The sequence below is a fragment of the Mycetomoellerius zeteki genome, unplaced genomic scaffold (genome assembly GCF_001594055.1).
Source record: "Mycetomoellerius zeteki isolate Tzet28-1 unplaced genomic scaffold, Tzet1.0 scaffold155, whole genome shotgun sequence".
Classification (NCBI taxonomy): Eukaryota; Metazoa; Arthropoda; class Insecta; order Hymenoptera; family Formicidae; genus Mycetomoellerius; species Mycetomoellerius zeteki.
The window spans coordinates 725,876-750,406 of record NW_017256500.1 but is presented as its reverse complement, the minus strand read 5'-3'; the positions used below and the strand labels follow the sequence as shown (position 1 = coordinate 750,406).

Here is a 24,531-nt window from a genome sequence, read left to right as displayed (position 1 = left end):
ACTCGTAGCAACATTATAAAAGAATTTTAATGCGGCAACATAAACGACAAAGTAATCGAATACGATTCCGTCAGTCATAAAATCTTATGCAAACCTATTGCATGTCAACCTACTAAAATGTATGTTTCCGTGACCCCAACATCTCTTTCTACGGTTATGTTTCTTTCAACCGTGACACCTCAACCTTGTTTCCTCGATAAATCAGACCGGCAAAGGTGATATCGACTGGCCGATCGCTCTACGTTGGATGCGTGGGTGGCAGCCTCAAAAGACGAATCAATAGTGAGGAAAGACGAACCTATTTACAATTTTTGTCGCGAAATCTGATGCAACACCATGAATACTAATTAAGAAATTCCTATAAAAAGCTATTATAGAAGAAACTTTTTGCGAAATGTCTTAATTCTTAAGAATCAATTCCTAATTTGCCTAAAATTTTTAATAGGATTATTTTCCTGGATAAGTATTTCCTTAAAGAATTTTCACGAACAAGATAATGAGGAAGCTAAAAAAAAGGAACACGGAATAAGACATAATTTGATTTGAATTTTGCAAATATCGAAGAATATAATATTTTTTTCGTGTAATAGTTATCAATACATATTAATACAGACTTTTATTATTAATAAACTCAAAATAATCAAAAAGAAAAGGGCAAATAAAAGTCAAGCGCGGTACTTCGTGTATAAAAATAAATTTAAGACTCCTGCAGAGAAATCAATACAGCATTGAATTGTGACGTTAGAAGCGAGAAATGACACTTTAATTTTTATTACGTACCATTTGTAAATAAAGACAATTTGGATAAAACAAAATGATGAGATCGCTTTAAAACATTTGTAAAAATGGACAAAAATTAATGTGTCATTTCTCATTTCTGACGTCACGATTCAATATGGCTATGTGATTATTCAGGAGTCTTAATAGAAAAATAAATATAAGTAATACCTATCATTATATAAAGCTCTCAGAAATCAAACTGATTAACTTCATGAAATAAATAATAGAGAATATTAATAAAATTATAAATTAATTATAAGAGGGAGTAGAATAAACAAATTTATGAAAAGTGCAGTCGATTAGTTTGACTTCAGAGAGATGTTCTGTATATCTTTTAAATATTGTTTATTAAAGAAATATAATTTATCGTTAGCAGATGCGAGATTGCAATTTCTTCTAAATCTGCCGACACCGATCGAAATAATAATCATAAATCGCATCGTTTCGAGTCTTTCTCTAATTTTCCTTAAATGTTCGTAAAAGTTCCCTCCGGGAAACTCCTGCGTGAATATTTCCCGTAGGGAATGCTGCTTCCAGGGAATTGCACGTCTCTCGATGCGGTGCGTCGAGAAGGGAGAAAGAGGCATCCGACGAAAGGATACGTTCAGCCTTGGAACGAAAAAACGTAACGGTCGTTCGCCCGCAAGGTGAAGAAAAGTTGGCTATAGCCAGGCACTGACCGAAGCCAAGGAGACGCTCCGAGCGATCGCCGCACTGGCGATTCCTGTTCGCTCGGACGTGCCTTGGCTCAACGTGGTGCGGCTGCCCTCGACCGGTCTTTTCTCCTCACTTCTCTCTCATCGCTTCTCTTCTCTTCTCTTCTCTTCGCTTCTACCGCATACCGTGCGGACACCTCTCTCTTTCTCTCTTCGTCTCTCAGAACGGACCGGTCCCGGAAAATTATCACGGACGGGTGATCTTTCAACCGGAAAGCTCTTGGGCGCGCCACCTCTGGGACTTGAAGGCTAATCTTCATACAGAAATTGTGCACTGACTGTATCTCGACTGTGCACTGTTTGAAAAAAATGCGCGAAAATACTTTTAATTCCCTATTTATCTCCACTTCTTTATGGTCACTGAGAGAATATCATAATTATTGATGATATTAATATAATCTCTGTTAAATTTATAATATCAAATTATATTCGGTTTGAATTATTTTTGATCATTTTTATAAGTCGTCACTGTTCTTACTCAACATGTCGTTAATTTAACTAAAACACTGAAGTTAAGCAATTTATAACCCAAGAAAACATTAATTAAATTCGACTCAAGTTTAGTTTATTAATTACTAACATAAGTGCATGAGATTATGTATATTGACGCGATTCGGATATGACATATGATACAAATAGTTACATATGCTCACACTTGAAAATAATAACATTCATAATGACTACATTTAAAAGAGTGAACGACTATTTCAAATATCTATAGACAACATTTCAAATAGGATTGCAGAAGTATCGTTAATTATGACAAGATATTTTGCCAAGATCATTTATTAATAAAAACCTGATCATATCGGAAGAATTAAATATTGGAGACATACTTTCTCAGAAAAGATCAGAAAAATATATTTTAATCGGCAAAGCATTAATTTTGCTATTTAAATTGCCGCGTCGCGTATGTTTTCTTTGAAATAATCACATCTCGTTCTTTCTCTCTGCGACGCGTTTGAGAAATGATTCGCTGGGAAATTATCGCGAAGGGGCGATTCTTCATCCGGAAAATTCGCAAGCGTACCTTTGATGTTACGCTGTTCGCAACGCTTCGTACATCGATAAGACGCTTCAGCTCATTCAATTATGTACAAAGATGAATAGAATGAGTTTCTTTCTTGATCAGACTCTTATTCGCTCCATTTATTTTCATTTCTTCTCTCACCTCTCGAGTAATCGAAATTCAAAAAAGTTCCTGATAGAAATAATTGATCGGAAAGTTCAGATGACATTTCCTCATTAGATTTTATTACATCACGATGAAAGTTCAACAAGAGAAGGTGGTGAGGAGGCGATATCCCGATGAGGCAGAGTTTATTAAATTATGGCTTTAAGAAGTTTGCGTGACGAATTAATTTGCATGTTTAAGGAAATGCATGAAGCGCAGAAATTATGACGAATAGATCAGCAACACACGTTACACAAGTTATACACGTTTGATCACACGAGCAGCCGATTTGTCTGTGTGAAAACCACGCTCGTTTTCTTTCTTGTAGTTACGCGACCGAGAACATTTGTTCGCGTCGCTCGTATCGCTGTACGTGGCTGGAGAGTCTTAATATTCCGCGGGTGTGATCATTTATCAGACACTACGACTGCGGTCGAGCGACATTCCTTGCCGCCAAGCGGATACGGCCCGCGTGACAATGCGATTTCGTTGGATTATTTACGCCACGTGTATGCATTATAATGCCCGCGGAATTCTCAAACGTCGCATGGCTTCCGTTTCGTTAATTTATGCACAACTGGAATTTGCGGCCGAGTGCAATCGCATTCGAGACTGTCTGGCGATCGGGTCTAACGGTCGTAGCTACGCTGGATAATGCACGAAAATATTGTGACTTTACGGAGGAAAGACGTCAAGTTATAATCTTAATATTAAATAGTTTCCACGCAAAACAGTTTCGACGCATCGCAAGAATTACGTTAAAAATAAGAAAACGACGCATTCGACGAATCCGTAGTTTTGCGACGGTTTACATTTAAACTAGAAACAGAGAGGGTCACGGTCAATGGGTTTTCGCTACTCATGTCCACGGCTTCTACATTGGCGAGCGTGTTATTAATATCGACTGTTCCGCGCGTGTATGTGTGGGCACGTTCTTCTCGTATGCAGTCACGCGTGTATGCATCTGCGGAGAGCTGGCGCGGCGCGTAATGAATGACAACGTGAAAGCGCGGCGCGTTGCGTAATGAGTCGCTGGCGCAACTGTGTCGAACCTGTGCGCGGAGAACGTTTCGAGGCTTGACGTTTTTAAGGCCTCCCCTCTTGTAAACGCGCCAGCCGACGCCGATTTTTCGCGCGAATATATTCACCCTCGCGTCGCGAGAAACGTATTCGCGAGTCAATCATGCGTCGCGCCGCGCCGGTCGCGATTGAAAATGGTTACGATATTTTACACCGACGCGTGTGTTGCTTGAGTAATTACCTTGAATCAACAAATCGTAATATTAAGATAATCTGATGTAAGATTAACAACAATCCTCATGTTTAGCGGAACGTACAGCTTTTAATCGTTTTAGAGAGGCCAGAATCGGATATGTGATTTCAGAAGGGCACTTGTAATTTTTTCTTTCCTTTCTCTCTCTCTCTCTCTCTCTTTTTAAAGAAACGCCTACTGCAAAGTGTACGAAAGGAGGACACGGGTACCATGTGAACCGATGCACTTTTACCGACCCATATGGTACGCGAAGGCTATTTTTAACGGCAAATACCATGACGAGCCGCGACATGCGTGGCCCGTAAACCAGAAATTCATCGCGTAATATTGATGTCATGACTTGGGGTGAGAGAATGCCTCGGTGAAGTTAACTTCGCAATATAGAAGGAAAAAGTTGTAGAACTAGAACCGTTCATTGCCTAGGTGGATAATAAATAAGTAATGGAAGTTTCGTAAATATTAAATGCAACTGTCGATTACCTTCTAAGGCATTAAAAGCTACAATGTCGTCAATTGATGAATATTCTTCTGATCATAGAGAAATTTATTATCGAAACGTAAAATTAATCGAAAAGATTAATTATTGAATATATAGATATATATATGTATATCATTAAAGTGCAAGAACTAAAGCTGAAAAATCTTATAGCTAATCTCGTATCTCGTTTTTAAACGAACCTAATTTTTATTATTTCACTTCATCGCGCAGTAATTGGTCTAAACTAGAGATCGTTCAACAAGAATCTAGATACGAGCCACAGCTTTGTCTGCAGAATAATAATTTAACAAAAATCTGCGAGAGAAGGATATATATTTATTATTTTTTTTCTCATTCTATTCTATCCTTTACTTATTTATTTTTCTCTCTCTTTCTCTCAGGAATTGTTGAAACATGGCGGACCAATCAAAAGTGATTTTCTCATATCCAGACTTTTATTAGAAAGTCTCTAGTCCAGACACTGATGCTTACTGCACACTGAACGCGATGAGCGATGAGCGTCGAGCGATATTCAATGAAAGCTCTGCTTTTTCTCACATGATGATGTAAAACTGAGCTCTCATTGGATATCGCTCGTCGCTCATCACTCATCGCATTCGGTGTACAGTAGACATGAGTCGTCGTGAAAATACGTATTTCTCGCGCTAATTCGATCCTTCGTTTCGCTACGGATTGATAATTTCGTAGATCCCTGCGACTGACAATCTCCCGTCTATGTTTCAAGATACCATCTCATCTCCTCGTGTTCGTTAGTGTCACGTAGGTCAAGCTCATCGTCCGGCCCCCGGTTTGTCGCTTTGCGCTTTATATGACAGCGACCGTGCGAGCACGATCATCTTAAGCACGCGCACGCTCCGTGAGTACATCGAACCGCAATAATTTTGGGATTTAACGTACAGCTGAGCGTCACATGCCGTCTCTCGTCGGTCGGGTGAACCCGACGCGGAGACAGGGCGCTCATTGTCAGTGCGGAAGGGGGACGACCACGTTCCGCCTAGGGGGGGCCAATTCGCCTCCCGGATTGGATGGGGCATCAACCCTCTTGCACCCCCCACGCTGAAGGATATTAATAATTTAATACGTTTAATTCTCCCGATGTATAACGGCGCGAGGGCTGGATGGAAAACCTGCGCAGTTTAACATGAAATTTAAACGTACAAAATCTTCTCGTCGCGACTAAAAATTATTGAAATTTCGCATTTTTTGACGAAAAATAGATAAAGCTAATTGAGAGAATTTAAAGATGGCGAATGAACAGATTGAACGAACGATTTGGATTTTTTTATTATATTATTATACACATCGTCTCATTATCACTTACGTCCATTTGCTATACGCACTCTCTTGGTGCTCAGGAAGTAATCTTATCCAATATCCAATTCTATACTTTCTCTAGAGTGTAAGTTTTCAGCTACGATTCGATTTGGTTTCTAGTTCCATTCACTCGAAGGTATATGTATGACATTTGCGGTTCATTCATATAACAGGATAAAAGAGAGCAATACTTATTCCTTTATACGTGATAATATATTCCTAACACATTCCTAATTTATCGATTTTAAAATTATACTTTGTGATTCATCTATATTTTAAACTCATGTTTTTCTCTAATACGTATAATACTTTTAAGGAGTTATTTTACATCACAAGTAAATATTTCCTGATGAAAATGCAAGAATAATAAAAATACATTAAAAAATTCTTTGAAATGATACTTCAAGAAACTCTTGAAGTATTATTTCGAAGTAACGATGCGTGCGCAAAATTTTCTGCACATGCATGGAATATAGTTCCTTTCTCATGAATTACGGTGTCGCGGTTTTCGAGCACCGATTTAATTAGTCCTTCGCATGCAATCGAGAGATTTGTATCGGCCTTATTATTTCGTGACACGCGGGCGCGCGCGCGCCGGAAGACGAGAAGGCTGTACGAAGGTCGATAACTGACAAACAATTTGCCCGGTAGGATTTGGTGGCGCCATCGAAAGTACAGACAGCGAAGGCGAAATCGCCCTCTAACTCTGTCGGTAATGCGACAAATTTAACAAATTATTGTTTAAAAAAGATGGCCAGACAATGAATATACAATATAATCCAAAAATATAATTCGGCGTATCGTTGATATACGTCCTATTTTATTTTGATCACAAAATTGGTACTTATAAAGTAGAATAAAAAATAATATTTGTAATTTTGTCCATTTGTAATAAAAAAATACGTTTAAAAAAGTTATGTTAAAACATTTCGATAAAAAGGCAATTGTTCTATGATTTATGTTTTAGGAAAAACTTATGTACGAGCTGTAAAGAAAATCTATATATCCTTATATATATATTCCAAATATGAAATATTCTACATAGTATATTTTTGAAAAAAAAATTAGATTGTTAGCTGATAATTAGAAGATCTATATTACCTACTCGTCAAGGTCACGTTGCAGCCCGCTTTATGTATCTCTTTCACCACTCTTACCTGCAACAGAAAGAAAACAGTGACAATTAGTCATAGTAATTAAAAGCGTGCTATAATTTCGAAGAGCGAGGCAAAGCCGGATTGAAGTTCTTTATGCAAAGGATTAGCGAGCTATTAAGTAACAGACGTCGATAAAAAGGGACCCTACTAGCTGCGATGGAAGGGTATTTCGTTATCAAATTTCCAACAGCCGTTTAGCCCGCGATTGCTGAACAATATCGATTCCGAATGGCAACTTCGAATAATAAGGAACAATGATTAATGATATTTGAGGCTTTGATTATCTGTTATAAAAATCAGCAAAAAAGCCAAGGCTACTTGCATAAGACACCTGTCATTGTATAATTATTTAATTCAAACAGAAGAGTGGTACATTTTTTTCTTCGATTGATTAGCCGTTACTCGCGAGTTCCACATGGCTTTATAATTATTTTTTATAACTAAGAGATTTTAGTGTTGTATATTAGAAATATACAAATTTACACTGCTAAAATTTTCAACTCTGCCTATTCCTTTTTCGAATACGTTAAATGTACAATAAACTACCACATTTCATTAATCCGAGAGTAGTCCTCTGACTTTTTTAAATAAACGATCACCTGGGATGTTTTATACCTCAATTAAAATTACTATTATTAACAATATGTTGTTCTGATTTATTTGAGAACATTACGGATATGGATTTAATTACAATTTTCTGAAAAAAGTAGATAAGTAGGAACCAAACAAATATTAAATAGAATAAGCACAGTAGGTAGCTTATTATAGCAGTATTTCTAAAAAAATAAGATTTTAATTAATATAACAATTTTTTATAGTGAGTTATCAATAGAATTATATATTACAGGTTTGTAAAGAATACTTATTAAAAAAGAAAGAAAATGTATTAAATAATATTCATATAAAACAATATTTTATAATTCATATTTTTTCGTGTAAAAATACGACAGGTTTTTATTCCTAGGTTGTCTTACTTAAAGTTATAATTTAAACTAAATAAAATATTACAAACGGGGATTTGTGTTTTATTTCATCCAAACAACACCCCCTTGCTATAAATCTAAAAACATGCACGTGATTTTGAATAAAATAATTTTCATTAGAATAGTTGAATATTGTACTGAAATTCACATATATTGTTGACGTCGTTGTATACGCCTTCATTTATTCACGATTACAATTTCGTTATTATGTCATTTTCACATGTATGCATTATATATGTTGTGTGCACACATTATTCACAAGCTCTACTGTTTTCAGTTTGATCGCTATTGAACGCTCAATATGTTCCGTACCGCGGTTCGTCTTGTTTGGCCAAGTAGATGCCATTCGCAAAAGGAAACGCGATACACCAAACGTTCCGTTTATCGTTAAAAACTTTTCAGGATGATTTTGCTTTTGACAGTATTCCTTCGAAATAAAAAAAAAATCCATCAGAACTCCTATTATCAAACCACCGTCGAGAAAACACGCCGATCGATTTACCCTCCCGTTTCGTCGCTCGCGCATAAACGAGTTCACCTAAATGGACTTGGCGTGCAACCGGCGAAAACTGGATCGTCGTCGTCGTCGCTTTGTTTACTCGCGCGAGGGGAGCATTTCGACGGCAGAGTTCCGGCGAACACGAGACGCGAGCGGAGATCGAGATTAGGAGGAGAACGACGCGAGTTGAATGCGAGACGTCGTATACGAATATTCCACATCGAGGGGGTAACCACTTAATGTAATCGTGGGACAGAATCCTTGAAATCATTATAAAATTCATATAAAATCTCTATGTATAATCCGATAATTACATCTGGAGACACGGTAGTGTCTCGGCGCTAAGCCATGCGCGAGCCTCCTTTACGCGAGTATGCAACCACGAGAAATCATGGTATAATGTTAAATAAAATCGTATTTTATCAAATTACTTCATAGTGAAAAAAATTATTTGTAATCAGATGAAATCATATGAAATCGTGTAATCTGTGGGACAATATTTCAGCTAGTGATTACCCCCTCGCGAATATTCCACATTTTCCAGGCGTAAAGCAACGCACTAGTTATGACAGCCCTCCAAAACGGTCGAGTACCGGGTCACGGTTTAATCCAGTCGAGTAAATCACATAATCACAGGCCACGAAATAGCACGGGCTGAGTAGAAGACTGTTCGTAAATGTACCTAACGTCGATCTACGCGAGTCTTTAAAACGCAGCATGGATACATCCAATCTTGTATCGTTATTCGTTACATCAAATTTTAGGAGACATTTTCGAAACTCTTCATTGACGAGTGTGATAACAGATATTAAATTGATTACATGTTATACATAAAGAAAATTTCAGGATAATTTATCAGATTAATAAAAGATAAAGGATTAATTATCAATTGAAAAACAATCAATCTACAGTCTCGAGAAATGCAAATATTTTCTTGAAAACATATTGAATTCATAACCTCTACTTTCATTAATTTCACGAAGAAAATTTAAGCGCAGCACAGAAATCGTTGAAATTTAGTAGAATATAAGAGAATATACCTACAATTATATTAGATTTCTATACTAGATTATTACACTTTTAATGAATATCGATTATTCAGTTAAGTGCCGTTTTTGTCTTTTTTTAAGCGAATATACAGTCTATCGTTACTTAATCATTTATATAATAAATCCGTGGTCGGAAAAACCGCTAATTTGAAATATATAAATTTATACACATGTTCAACATTTAGCTAATATTTGATTTGGACAATAATTTTCATTATTTAATATTCGACTCATTATATAAATTGTTGGAAATATCGATCCTTGTGTTATATAATACTGTTTCTTATGAATATCGCAAATTTTTGTATTAAAAATTAGTAAATTGTCATCGGCATGACCGTATTAAATAATCAAATGAACTGGCAATAGTTACAAAGCGATCAGTACTCTCTGCTAATATTTTATTTTGTAGGAAACTAGCAAATAAGATTAAAATGACATGGAACAGAGGCAATCAGACTTTATTTGTCAGCACTGATGACGATACTATTTTTCCTTCGTAATCGGTGCCACACAAAATTTCAATACAATTGTACGAGAATGGAATACCAATCAAAAGCCAACGGTTATAATGCTGGTGTGATTATGCATGGTTATTATCCAATGCGCTGCCGGAGCAACGTCGACAAGCTTCCGATTTCGAATCCAGCCGTGATCCGACAAAATGGATTATAATATCCAAGTGGCATCGTAATTTCGAGAACAAACGCTGTCAATTTGAAGTGCGCTTTGCGCGCGATGATCATCCGCATTCGGCAACGACACAGATGACGGATGACATGATTAAATTAAAGAGTGATTATCGAATTGTTGTGGTGATGCTAAAAACATGTCATTGTTTGTATAAACAACATTGAATTTGTAGCGTATATGCAATATTGCCTAAAACAATTTGATTGAAAAGTATGTTGATAAAGTATTTGTGAAGTTAGCACTATTACTAAAAATTCTATTACTAAAACATCTAGTATAAAAATGCGGATTTTTTTTATTTTGATAAGGAACTGTGGAACTATGAAAAATGCTACTGTAATTGTCATTATTTTTTTATATTAATACAATGGCGTGCTAACATCACAGATTCGTTGATAAAAGAATGATAGATTTTTGACTAAATATTTCATCAACATTTACTCGACTCGACTCATTTTCATTTTACAACCATGTGCCCAATTATTCTGGTCGCTCATTATCTTTAATCATCTTGCCACTACGGGTTAGCCGTAATTCGTACCGCGATTTTTAATGAATAACGCAATGAGATAGTTAATAATCATTGTATTTATGCATCGACATTGCTACCTTCATATTTAATGTATATACACATATTGCTTAAATTATATCGAATTCTATTGATAATATGAGTTATAATGATAAAAGTATGAAAAGCATGTAGGTACAAATAATAATGTTAGAAATAAATATTAAAATTTCATTCGAATGTTATAAAGAAAATATAGAAAAATTATGAAAGCTATGAAAAGTATGAAATTAAAAAAGATTTCCTATTAATTAATATTTAATTAAACAAAAAGATATACACCTATATAATTAAATATATTCGACGTCCGTAATTTAATTATTAATAAAAAAAAAATACTTTCTGATCTAGCTTTAAATTGAGATTACAGTCATTGATGTCAGCGCAAGCGTCAATGTTGCACACTCGAACACTATAACAGGATGCGCGATCCTGTCTCGTAATAACGGAAATTAACCTCGTATTATCCAGTCGTCAAGCGTGAACCGAATGGAAATTAATTCCTCTCGGTTTGTAATCAGAAAACCAATGTCATACACGACAAATGTTTATTACAGAGATAACTTCATTACTCAATAAAATTGAAACACTTGTTATACAGAACATTTCCAGTGCTACCGAAATTTTTTCAAAATAGATTATCGTAATTTTGTTTAGATATACAAGTATATGAAACTGTTAAATATACATACAAATATACATATTCTTTCTCTAAATATATTTAATACATCTATATTTTGCGCTTATATAATTATATAAGCAAAAAATAAATGTACTAAATGTTATAATTTATATCTTAAGAAAATATGAGCTTCTCAGAAATAAAATTGATCAACTCTATAAAACAATAAGAAGTAATCAATAAAACATTAATGAAGTTATAAATTACTTATATTTCCAATATTAAATATATATGGGTATAAAGATTGAGAAATTTATAAAAAGTTGATCAATTTGATTTCCCAGAGAGTCATACGTCATTTTTCCTTATGATATATTAAAACTTTCAGTTAAAAAATCATTAAGTTCAAATTAAAAAGTAGCAATGCTGTTTCATGGCACGTATTACGGAACTGTTCGAGGAGGGGGAAGGGGGAATACTATGTGAAATTAATCAGTTATTCTTAAGATTTATATTGTATTTTCTAAGGAAAATGGAATAATTGCGATCGAAATCTATTTCCGAATATTTTTATATGTACCCTGTATCCCGATTCTGTAATGACAGTTCAATATTATTACATTATTTTTGCGCAGCTTTTTTTATCATATAATATATGCGACGTCAAACGACAATATAACGATTCTAACACTGTTATTTACGCGTTATAAAATACAGGCACTGTATTCACGTGATTGAATGCCGAATAGTTTCAAGGACATGTGGATTAGTTCGCATTAACTTCAGATTAATCCAGAGTGACGCTCAACATGCTATAATGCGTGATAAATCCCCCATCGACCCAAAATCGTGATACAATTTGCACTTCCGACTCCACAAAATTTGCATTTGTGTTAGATTTCCGTCCGATCTGTAATTACTATAGACGGTCCAATCGGCCGACACACGCAAACATATCACTTAAACATATCAGTGTTCCCTTTTACGCGAGGGATAAACGAGTCTTCTTTCGCGAGGAAGAAGAGAACAAATCGACACGCCGAATGACGAACGTGCCAGCCGGGAAACGAGTGACATTTTACACAGGCGAACGTGGACGACGATTGTCGTGGCAAAAAGAATCGCGCGGACGTGCGGCGACATTTTCCACTGCGGTTATCGGATCGCCCGTTTCTACGTATGAAAACAGAGGTATTCTGGGTGCCCGCGCGACAGCTATTTTCCGAATGCCACTGATTTACGTTCTTTTTTAATGCTTAACTTTTCTACCACATTTTCGACGAAAGACCGAACGAAATTTGGGAACATTTAACGCACGTGACATCTTTCATATAATGCCTTCTTCTTTCGGATAAGAAGAAGGCGAGGCGAAAGCGAGATACTCTCCAAATTCGTATTCTATATGGAAAGAACGATTTTGCTAAAATGTCTAAAAATTTAGATATAGATCTAAAAATAATTTTATTAAATTATCAAAAATTAAATTATGTAAAAAATTAATGTAAAAATTTAATTATGTAAAAAATGCTCAAATTGATTGCTAGAAGGTCAAAAATTGTTTGTAACATTGTTTATTATACTGTTAAAAATAAAAAGCTTTTAATTTAAAGACGTATAGTGAACGCACATTTTGTACAAAAAATGTTAACTTTAACATTTTTGCGTGTCTCAAAAAGTTCATTATACGTCTCTAAGTTGAAATTAACTTTAATTTTATTTTTAACAGTGTATGCTTGAGTTTCTTACATAATTATTTTAATGATTCAACAAAATTGTCTTCAGATCTGTATCCACCTAAATTTTTTAATACTTCAGTAAAATCGTTCTTTCCGTGTAGAATCCAAAATACATGAGACATGCGAGTTTCGGAAGAAACCACGTCAAGGCCCCTAATATGCATATTTATCGTGACGTACAACATCTAAAGGTTTTACAGGATTTGCATAGTAATGCGTCTTATAAAGTAACTCGGAGAGAGAATGGAAGCGGCACAGCGCAGCACACAACGTCGTCTCTTCTGTTTCGAGAATCCTGATGAAGGATCGCTCATCGAAAGAGAAAGTCGGAAATGGAGGGTAATCGGTCGTTGGAAATACAATTTGCTCGAGAATAGACGAAGGATGAGGACAGCGAGCAAAGGGAGAACGATAAAGACGCAAGTTACCGAAACTAGAAGGAACTTGTGTCACCGTTCCTCGAGGGCTGTCCCTCGAATGGTTAGAATCATCAGATCCCTCCGCCCGTTATATCCCGCCAGGTAATCCAACTGCGGTATGCCAAGTTAAGAAAGTTTTTAAATTACGAAAGCGTATCTATATGCGGCCGCTGCAAGTTAAGTGTAATGCGAAGCACAGAGCATGTCAAATAACCTTCCGAAAGCGAAATTATATACTCCGAAAGAGCGACAATAGCCAGACTCTTATTGCATACCATGTAATAAGGGTTATCCTTCGTTTCTTTCTCATTTGAATACCGTGTGAATCTTCCTTTTGCGTCTATCTCTTTTTATATTCGTAAATATTCGTAGGAAAATTTAAAGAATATAAAAATACAAAATAAGTGTAATTTCTTCTTGATCACGAATGCTTATCTATGTACAAATGTTTCTATCGATTATCATCAAATTTTTAAAAATTTTGTTATATGGCAAATTACAGAGAACTCAGTTTTAACGATTGACAAAATATTTTAGCAACAAGAACAAAATAATAGATAACTCTTTCTAGGTTCATAAAGTAGTCATTTTAATAAAATTTTTGTATCTGAAATAACTACTTTTAAAAATTGAGAACGACTGCAGGTTTTCATATAATTTCTGTTAAATAAGAATTTAAACTTCGTTAAAGGCTGCTAAAAAATTTACGTGTTTTTTAAGAGAGGACAAGTTGTGTAATGACTTGAAGGACAAAAATAATCGCGTAAAATTGAACCGAAGTGATAAGTAATTGAAGCTACTGTCGTAGCACGATCGTTACATAACACCGGCGTTTTATCAACAACGAACGATCGATCACCGTGGATAAATTACGAAAAGCGGATATCCGTCGATATCGCAAGGACATACCAATCTTCCCGGACGACATTGGAGACCATTCATTTTTTTTCTCGTACCCCTTCTTCCACTTAAATTCTACTTATGAGTATCGGGTTAGTTACCTCGGCCTACGCATTACCGATACGTGTATGTACCTTCTGAATGTCGTTTCATGATTCAAGGTTCGATCGTTTAGTATCATTAACGCCGTATGCCTTGGAATCAAAGAGGGAGCAAGAATGTCCCTTGACTATGACGACCGTAGGAAAACAAGGGGAAGTAACCAATGACAACAAGTAGATATGTACAAATAAAAAAAATTTTATACGATATGGAACTTTACGATATAGAAACCACATTTTGTATAATTCGATTAAATATTATCGCAGAACACATTTGACATCTCAATCTAATAAGAAAAGAAATGTCAATATTTTTAAATTCATAAAAAATTCACTTCATTTAAAAACAGTTTGTTCAAGATAAAAGTGTTGACATTAAATATGCGAGATACAAGAGCCGAGAACAGAACTTTAAAATCTAATTGAAATTAAAGATCACGGGGAACACAGGGAGAGACAAATGAGACTTTTACAAAACTCAAATTAGCATAATAATGAAGCGCTAATGCAAAAGTCATCGTTTTCATTTCTTTTGTCTTATTCTTTATCTCTTAGTTTAGTGAGAGTGGTCGGACATGGAGAAGGCGAACGCGTACTTTCTTGGGAGGATAAAAGCGTTAGCGAGCGGAAGATAAAACTTTCGGACCAATGAGTTCTTACCGCGGCCGGGGACGCGACGATACGCCGAGGAGAAAAGTACCTCGTTCGAGAAACGTGTTGCCGCTGACGAAGAACAATGCACACAAATCGTTCGTGCTTGTCAAGACAACTTTGTCTCAGGAGTTCACGCAGTAAGTGCACGCAAACGCCGCGGTGAGTAAGAGAAAGAAATAAGAGTTCGGCGAGTTGGGTCGAGCCTGGGAACAAGTGAAGAAGAGAGCGATCCTTCCTTTACAAACCGCACGAGACCGTAACTTCTTTGCAAAAGCCTCACGTCTCTCGACGGTAAGCTTTCGGGATGTGTACATGACGTGATGAAAAAATTTACGGACTGATTTTGTTTCTTCAATAACAGTAACGTTCACGTTCTGTATGTTATCTCTTTTGAATTAATCTTCTTACGAAGTACCAAATTTAACGTTCATACTATAAAAGTCCATTTTATTTTCAAAAATACATTTTTTAACGCTCCGTCTACAATCTGGGTTTTTTATAAATATATTTCACACTTTTTCTTTCTAATTTTTACTCAAATTTTTATTAAACAAAGATTTGAACATTTTAATTAAAGAACTCAATTGTTAATGTAATAAAATAGTAATATAATAGAAATGTTGGAAAGTAACCGTGAATTTGTCTACATTTTTCAAAAAGCTAAAACAGTAAAAAAACTTGGACTGAATAAAAAACCTTGATTGTAGGTAGCAAAAATATGATTGCAAATGGAGGGTTAAACGTAGTCAATGCAATTCTTGCAATTTTTGTTAAATCACTGCTCCATCATTGAATCATCATAAAAACTATAGCCCTACAATTTTATATTTAAGTATTATATACGACGTTATATTGAAATAAAGATTTAGTATTTAGTTTAAATACGTATTTTTGTAATAAGATTATATATAAACTATACCATATTGATTAAATAGTCTATTATATATATAAATGAAAGATGTATAAGATATATAAGATATATACATATATATTGCACGTGCATGTGTATATGTATGTGCGATCTTATCTAAGATGAAGAAAGCTTCTTTCGGGTCGCGAGAGAGCTTCTAATACTTCTAAGAATAAAAGATGTATGATCGTAAGTCTTCCCGAGGATCGATTCGTCGTCCAATGGTTGTTGAAAGTGCTAAACACGTCGTACGCATCTATATATATTCCAAGCTTTAGGTAACGAATAGCAGCGATTTTATATCGTAAAGTTCCACGTCTATTCGTGGCAAATAGAACAGATCGATGTCGCTGCGAGAGGAATTCCTAATTCATTACCCGAGTCCATAATAGAACTATTTTCCAAATGCAGTCTCACACGATCGTGCATATTAATCAGCCTTGTATAAACCTATATAGATGGTAATATCACAAAGCAAATGATTTATGCATTCACATGAGCTAAGCAATATTACAGGCACAGAAAAGCCTCCATCGTGATTACGTATATATGTATATGTTATATACATTCAAGGAGCTTGAGAATCTCACTAGAACTGTTACTTTTATTTTTATCACTTTGCGTTAAAAATAATCGTTAATTTTTTACGTTTAATCGTTAATGTTTATTTTAACCATTAATCGCTAGAAATCTTCTTGAGACTCATTAGGTACTCCACTAGAGAATAACCAACACTCAATATATTGAAAATGGAGTGCTAACTTTTGCAGAGAACGGTAGAAATATTGACTATTCATCACGAATTACATTCGCGTTTCATACTGTGTGATTACACCGATACACCTACAACCCTTTTCTCCATACATATCTCAATGCGAGGACGTTGCAATCATTGTGCGATTGCATAATTATGAAAGCAAGGTTGCGCGGATGACTCAATGAAAAGCCTAATACTTTATTAATGATACTGTATGATAATGCACGTATGTAGGTGCGAGTGTGTATTTCGCGTTGTTGTTTCTGTATATAGTAAAATGTCAGTCTCACGATTGATGCTGTCACCATAGGCAGTTGTGACTTGCCAATCTCCCTATTTTCCCGGGATCGACGGAGTTATTCGAGGCCATCTAATCTTTTTCGAAGCGCGATTACTTGGTGCGAAAGGTTATTATCGTAATAAAAATTATCACTGTTTAAATATTAGCTTTATGCTACGTGTTTCTTGAAGGCCCGTAGGCGTTACATCTTTCGGTTTCGCGATAATGAAGAAAGTAAAGACCGCTCGGCAAACATACCTACAGCATGTTATAATAAAACTGAAAGAAACTTCTTGCACGCGTTTTTCTTTTCATTTAATATGTTAATGAACAATGGCGGATATAATAATATTCATTTCGGTTTCTTCTTTCGAAGATTTTATTACACAGTAGAGAAAAAAACGCATTCATTAGCTTTTAAAAATTATAATATTAATCGTATGCAATATTTTTGTTTCAAAATTAAAGTATAAAATTCATTATTTTTCTATTTTATTTTGCACGATTCGTTAACTAAAACAACAAACTCATATTACTGCATGTATTTTTTAAACAATAAATAGTAGTTTGGTTAACAAGACTCCTTTCTTTCTCGCGATGGAATTATAATACAGTATAATCTCATTCGATGCGACAACAAACGCATAGAATATTTTTTTTTTTTCTAAAAAAATGTAAATTTATTCTTCCTTCCATCGCGCTATTTTCTCGGCGCTTAACATTTAAAAATCAATTTTCTCTCGTGGCGGTACGAGTAAATATTTGCGTCGTCGTTGAATTAAAAATCGGTAAAGCGCGATCTATGCGATGGATGTCGATACGTTTGACTGCACCGATACCAGCCATCGCATTTATCATCGTATATATTTACTGTTCGATTTTTCAATCAGACGTGCATTCTGGCTTTCGGCATGGTTCCCCTTAATTTATTATCCTTTTGTTGTGATCGCCCGTGTAGACGACGCTGCAGGATTCCCAAACAGATCGGCAGCTTAAATTTATCTATAGTTTTTAAAGGCCGAATAAGCGCCAGCGACTATAGTCTATATAGACACTATATCGTACGTTCGAACTTCCCAATAATCCTGGCAAAGCCCCCGGAGGATTTGTCCAATATTTCAATTGGGATGGTAGATGATAATAGAGCTGCTTTTAAACGCGACGCGGCAGAGATAAAGTGAATTAAATTTTGTTGTCCGGCAATACTATAGCATTGCTTAAAACATCGATCATTGAAATTTCAGGAAAATTTAAAAGCTAGAAGATTTGCATAAGAAAGTATTATACGGAATAAGGTAATGTAAACGTCGGTGAACGTTGTCTCACTTAAACCATATGTACTTTAAACTCTGAATATTTTTTTTTCTATCAAGGACAATTTGTAAGTAACAAGAAACACATAGAAAAATTATTCTATCGTTAAGAAAAGTGATTACTCAATTTTACTTTTTCTCTTTTATGTAATTTCGATTATCTTTAACAAGAACATTTTTTTGATAATAATCTTAAAATATGGATACTTATTTACAATACAAATTTTAGAAAAATTCATTATTATGTACATAAAATTAAAATTTATTTTCTTTTAAATTGAAGAATATTATAAAACTGGTCAAAGGAGCGATTTAATGTAATAAGTAAATCGAATTTGTTTTAATTTAATCTTGATTAAAATAGTAATCCTTTCAAACTGTGCGTGCATTGTAATGTATATCAAATTTGAAAACATTATCCGTTAAAATTATCTAATTCTACTGACATCATCTGAGATCAAATGTATACATAATAATGTAAATACATGTTCAAAAAGTAGTAAAAATTTTGAAGAAAATTAAATTTTTAGTGTGAATTACTTATTAAAATGTCCTTAATCTGAGTTAAAAAAATTTTTTTCAACATGGCTCCATTAAATCTGATTTGAAGGGGTTAAACTTACTAGGGGATTCAGAATATATTTTGAATAAATTTGATGCTTGTGATTAACTTATAATAGATTTGCGGATAGATACATGAACTTTTGAAATACTTGAAACAAAAAGTTATTAACTTACAGTATTTTTCTGTGTGCACATAAAAATAAAAGTTACACACGGAAAGAACAAATATAAAAATTTAGCCAGATACAGATTTGAAAATGATTTTGTTGGACTATTAAGGGAGTATGCCTAAGTAAAGGCCTTAAAAAAAGACTTTATTTGTCAATTTTTTTTAAAGTAACTATAAGTTTTAGAAAAAAATATGAATTGATGTATCAATTGGGCACACTTTGAAGATATTTTAAGAATTTTTATATGTCAAAATATAAATATATGACGATGTTGCTCAACATTGTAGACCGTGTTCAAAAAACATGGTCCATTGGCTGTGTAGAGAATTCAAGTTGTAATTATCTGAAATAAAATTTGTTTGAAAATTTCAAATCTATATGAGTGTAGTTTCAGTTAAGCGTAGCGATTTTTTAAAATAAATTTTTTTTACAAAATGGTTAAAAAAAAATTTTTATTTCACTACATTTTGAACTTCTTAAACATCTCGCTCCTTGAAAACTAATTAAAAAAAAATCCCTACGCTTAACTGAAACTATACGTTTTGTGAAGCTACTCTTCAAAGCTGAGCCCAATCGGTCGAAAATTTTTCGAGTTATAGACACAGCCAGTTGAAAAAGAAAACACTTTTGAGAAAAACACATTTAAAGTTTCAGTATTGCATATTCAGCACTGAGCGCTCGTTCCCTAAGTCTCACATAACTCGAGAAATACTTCGAATTTTATAAAAACCTTTTAGGAATATATTTTTAAGACATCAATCTTTCGGGAAAAAAATTTTTTTTTCGATTTTTTTGAAAATTTTACTTAGGCTTACCCCCTTAAACTAAAATGTTGAAGCATAATGCGATGCTGCAATAAGTTTAATTCTAGCAACCAGCTCGTGCGTCCTACATAATTATTTTGATAAACTAACAAAATTATTTTCAAATTATTTTCAATTATTATCATCTGTACTTATTTAAATTTTCAAATATTTTAGCAAAATCGTTCGTTCCGTATAAATATCCGATATGTTAAACAACATTAAATATCGTGTTTGCGTTTGCATAATCTGTATATATAAATGACAAAACTATTATTACTATGAATTAAAATTAAATTTCTTTAGAATTCTGTGGAAACACTTCATCTCAACCAAATTGCTTGAAACGAATGCATATGCAACGGAAAGTATATGTAGTTTCAGACACGATAAAAATTCTAGTTGAATTGGAAATACAATTGGCTAATAGCGAAATAAATTGTACAAAGTGGTTCAAGATGCACAGCGTTCTCCGCCGTTAGCCATCCAGAATTCCACTCTATGCTCCATGTAACACATTACTAAGTCAGTTAAAACGCCGTTAAAAACTGAAGTTTTCCTACTATTGCAGTTCGCGAAATGACTTTTATTTTCGATTGAAGCTCAAACTCCGGTGTATTTTTCCACGCTGGATGTCGCGACAGCAGCAAGCGTGAGAAGGAACGGCGCGATAATAATCGTTGCATGCTCCGTGTACGTAAATAGTTTGCCTTGGATGTTACCGCGATAGAATTATTTATTATCCTTTTATGTGCACGCATGTTGACGTTGGCACAGTGCGTATACGCGGGAGTTGCGTAACGTTACAGAGACTTCGCCCTTCCTCCTATCCCAGTTCTTTTCGTGCTTCTAAAATACATGTGTGTATACAGTTTCCTCGTTACACCAATCAGTTATCACACACATCTCTCTCTCTTCTTCAATTTAAACGACTCACATATGTCGCGCACATGCACATATAGGCGCAAGAGAGTATGCGCACGCATGCGTTTAGGATTATATGATTAATTAATGACTTGGTGTGTCGAACGTTACGACCACGGTTGAGCTCTGTAATTGCAACGACATAATCATGTCAATTGACATCGCTCAAGCTAATAATTGATCGGAATAGGAAATTACACGCAAAACTGTACATGCATGTACAAACACGCAAGCGACATTTATGCGAGATGCATGACAAGCAAATAAGAGACACGATTTAGAAAAACAACTGCGTCGAGTAAACTGCAAAAGTGTACTATCTAACTATAGAGTCTTATCGAGATTCGAGGTTCGAAAAATTGCACGAACTCTGCAACGAAACGCGATGGAGTGGTTTTATAAATATAACATGCATGAATACTCAAGAGCGAAAGTAACTGATTTTTATGATATCTAATATACTCATCTTAAATTGTACGGTAATTTTGTTTGAGAGTATATAAATTTTTTAATATATAAACCTTAAGGTCTACGAGAAACAGTGTCAATAAAAATTAGAGAGAGAGAGAGAGAGAGAGAGAGAGATCCTTAATATCTCTGCTATTATATAGCGAATTTTAATGATTACTTATGGAATTATTAGTTCAGCAGCTCGCCGTTACACTATGTGATGACGCTAATATTACCAATACTCAATAACCAGCACTTATAACGCATTTTTACTTTCAAGTATTTCGAAACGTTTCTGAGGTACACACTTTAGCATTTAATTACACCTACTTCCCCCCTCATTTTTCTTAAACTTCAGCGTATTATCACATGAATATATATATTTTGAGTGTGTTATTTGCTATTTAACATTTTATTTAACTGTATATATTTTGAGTTATGCAAATTTAAACAATACCATGGTATTTTGCTAATGTGCCCCTCTATGGATATTGATTACTCACGACCTCATTTTTGAGATTTTCATATCAAAAGTTGCACTATTTGATGCACAGTATTTGATAATTGATTGTAGCTCTACTGTTGATCTATAATTTATATTATGTGTACTATTTTTAGTATTGAGATTTTTAGTACTGAATAGCTTATATGCAGAAGTTATGTGAATGTATATACATTCATTTGCATACATTTTAATGTTTTATTTTTTTGTTAATTTTGTAACTAAATACTGTTTTCTAAACAAAACTAACATTTTAAGGCTATTTTTATGGAAGGCCACATTACCACCTATTTTTTTCTTCGAGTCATTATGCAATGTCGTCACATTTTTGTTAATAGTATCCTAAGTAATAAATATTTCGGAACTTTGAGCTCAAAATCGATTCAACAACATTTTTAACGAATGTAATTGTCAAGTTTTCAACTTAAATATTGATTATTAACAAAGTTATCGTGTAAAATGTAACTAGGGTGCCATAATACCACCTTCTCCCCTATATTAAAAATAATAATAAAAAAATATTACCTATTTATCGAATAAACTTCATAGTAACCAAATTTTACAATAGCAAAAAACACATGGATAAACTAATAAAACAGAAAATAAATGTCGCAACTCGCTGTCTTTTTTAAATCTATGTCATTAAAAAATGTATTCAAATGCATATTTTTTGTACGATGTAAAATAATGTTAACATTCTTCTCATCTCTAATAATGTTAACAGTCTAATTCCATTATTTATTCCAATATATTAAAGTTGTGAATTACGCAGAGGGGATCTCACACGATATAGAAGCTAAACACATGAATATGTGTACCAAGAGTTCGCTAATACTACATCGCTCGGGAATCATAAAACGTACCATTACGATCAGCATAATGCACAAAAATTACCGTTCGGCGTTGCACATTACCTACCGAATTTTGTGGTCGACGCGGGTGGTGTAAAGTAGCGAGTTTGAGTCACGTGCCATCGTTAATAGCGGACTAGCATAATAGCGGGCTTACAATGCAGAAATTAAACGCGAAATTACCATAAATTCAAATTTTATGTATCGCGTTAACAACATCGACAAATCGTAAGAGCAAAACGTTAATGCTTTGGCGTATAAAAATATTTATATATCAGAATTTTTTTAATTCTAATATTATAAAGAAATCCCTTTCTTTCTCTCTCTCGACTTCTAAATTATAAAATCACATCTCGGGGAAAGTTGCCGAATGCGTACCACTTAACCTATTTTTTATTATATTTTCCATTTGGCACTGTTTTATATGCAAATGAACATTAGAAATTGTAGCTTGACGTTTTGGACGCTTATTATTACATGTTTAACTTTCCACCAATAACAAATTAATTTGTTATAAGTCTTTTTGTAACATGCTGCAAAAGATACGATTTAGGCAACCGGTCGCCTAAATCGTACCTATAGGTATTTTTTATCGTATTTCCTTTGAAAATATAGCGCCATAACGGTCAGAACGTTAAGATGTTGAACTATTGTAAATTCATTTAAATGAATTAATTTCAGAAATGATAATTGCGTGCCGATATGGTTGTCGGACTTTCAACGCAATCAAATCTGAAAATATTAATAATCCCCCCAAATTCCCCAACTTAAATTGCTTATATTTATTTTTGCAGTTGATATTTATATTGATATCAATTATTAGTTTCATTATTGTCAGTTATCAGCCTTATCTTTTGACGGTACGATTTAGGAAACTTGAATTTTGTAAAAATATCGATTTAATCTTTACAATGGTTGCAAATATGTATATACAGTGAATGTAAAATACTCTACAATAAATCTTCTTTTATAAAAATATAAAAATTTATAATAAAATTGGATGATCGCGTTGTTATCAGCTACATAAGTTGATTAAAAATTAATATGACTAAAAATAAATGTACCTGAGTTTTTAAAACGCCGCTAACATCCATAAAACAAGATGTAGGCTATTATATTTTTGTCTATATTACTTATTTCTCATATATTTTATATTATTGTTACTAAATATTGCTTATATTAACTAATAATATAAAATATTGATAAGGTACGATTTAGGCGACCAGTACACATTAGGCAACTCTCCCCTACATAGAAATTAAAATGCACATTGATATGCATTTTTGTATGAATAATTTAGTTTATCATTTAATTTATTTATTAATCTTCGATCAGTCTGAGCATTGATTTAATGGATATTGAATAATTAATTATTTCGAGCAAGCACTCACATTTGCATCACAAATGACATTTTCTAATAAATAATTTCTTGATAAGAGATAAAAGAAGACTATCACTAAAAAATATATATATATATAGCATAGGGGAGAGTTGCCGAATGTGTACCACTTAACCTATTTTTTATTATATTTTCCATTTGGCAATGTTTTGTATGCAAATGAACATTAGAAATTGTAGCTTGAGGTTTTGGACGCTTATTATTACATGTTTAACTTTCCACCAATAACAAATTAATTTGTTATAAGTCTTTTTGTAACATGCTGTAAAAGATACGATTTAGGCAACCGGTCGGCTAAATCGTACCCATAGGTATTTTTTATCGTATTTCCTTTGAAAGTATTGAATTTATGAATGAAAACAATTAAAAGTATAAGATTAATAAAAGAAATCATTAACTAATACTTAATAATTAATTAATACCTAATAATTAATTAATACCTAATTTATTGAAGAAAATCAAATATTTTAA

The 24,531-nt window shown here is 33.9% G+C and overlaps 1 long non-coding RNA gene across 1 annotated transcript; it reads right to left on the bottom strand.

Moving 5' to 3' along the window:
- Positions 1 to 4,920: 4,920 nt before the first annotated feature.
- Positions 4,921 to 22,062, bottom strand: LOC108720798 (uncharacterized). Its single transcript, XR_001936544.1, has 3 exons — positions 22,052 to 22,062; positions 16,300 to 16,303; positions 4,921 to 5,021 (listed from the first exon to the last, which is right to left on the bottom strand). It is a non-coding gene; the product is annotated as an uncharacterized lncRNA (long non-coding RNA).
- Between the last annotated feature and the right edge of the window lie 2,469 nt (positions 22,063 to 24,531).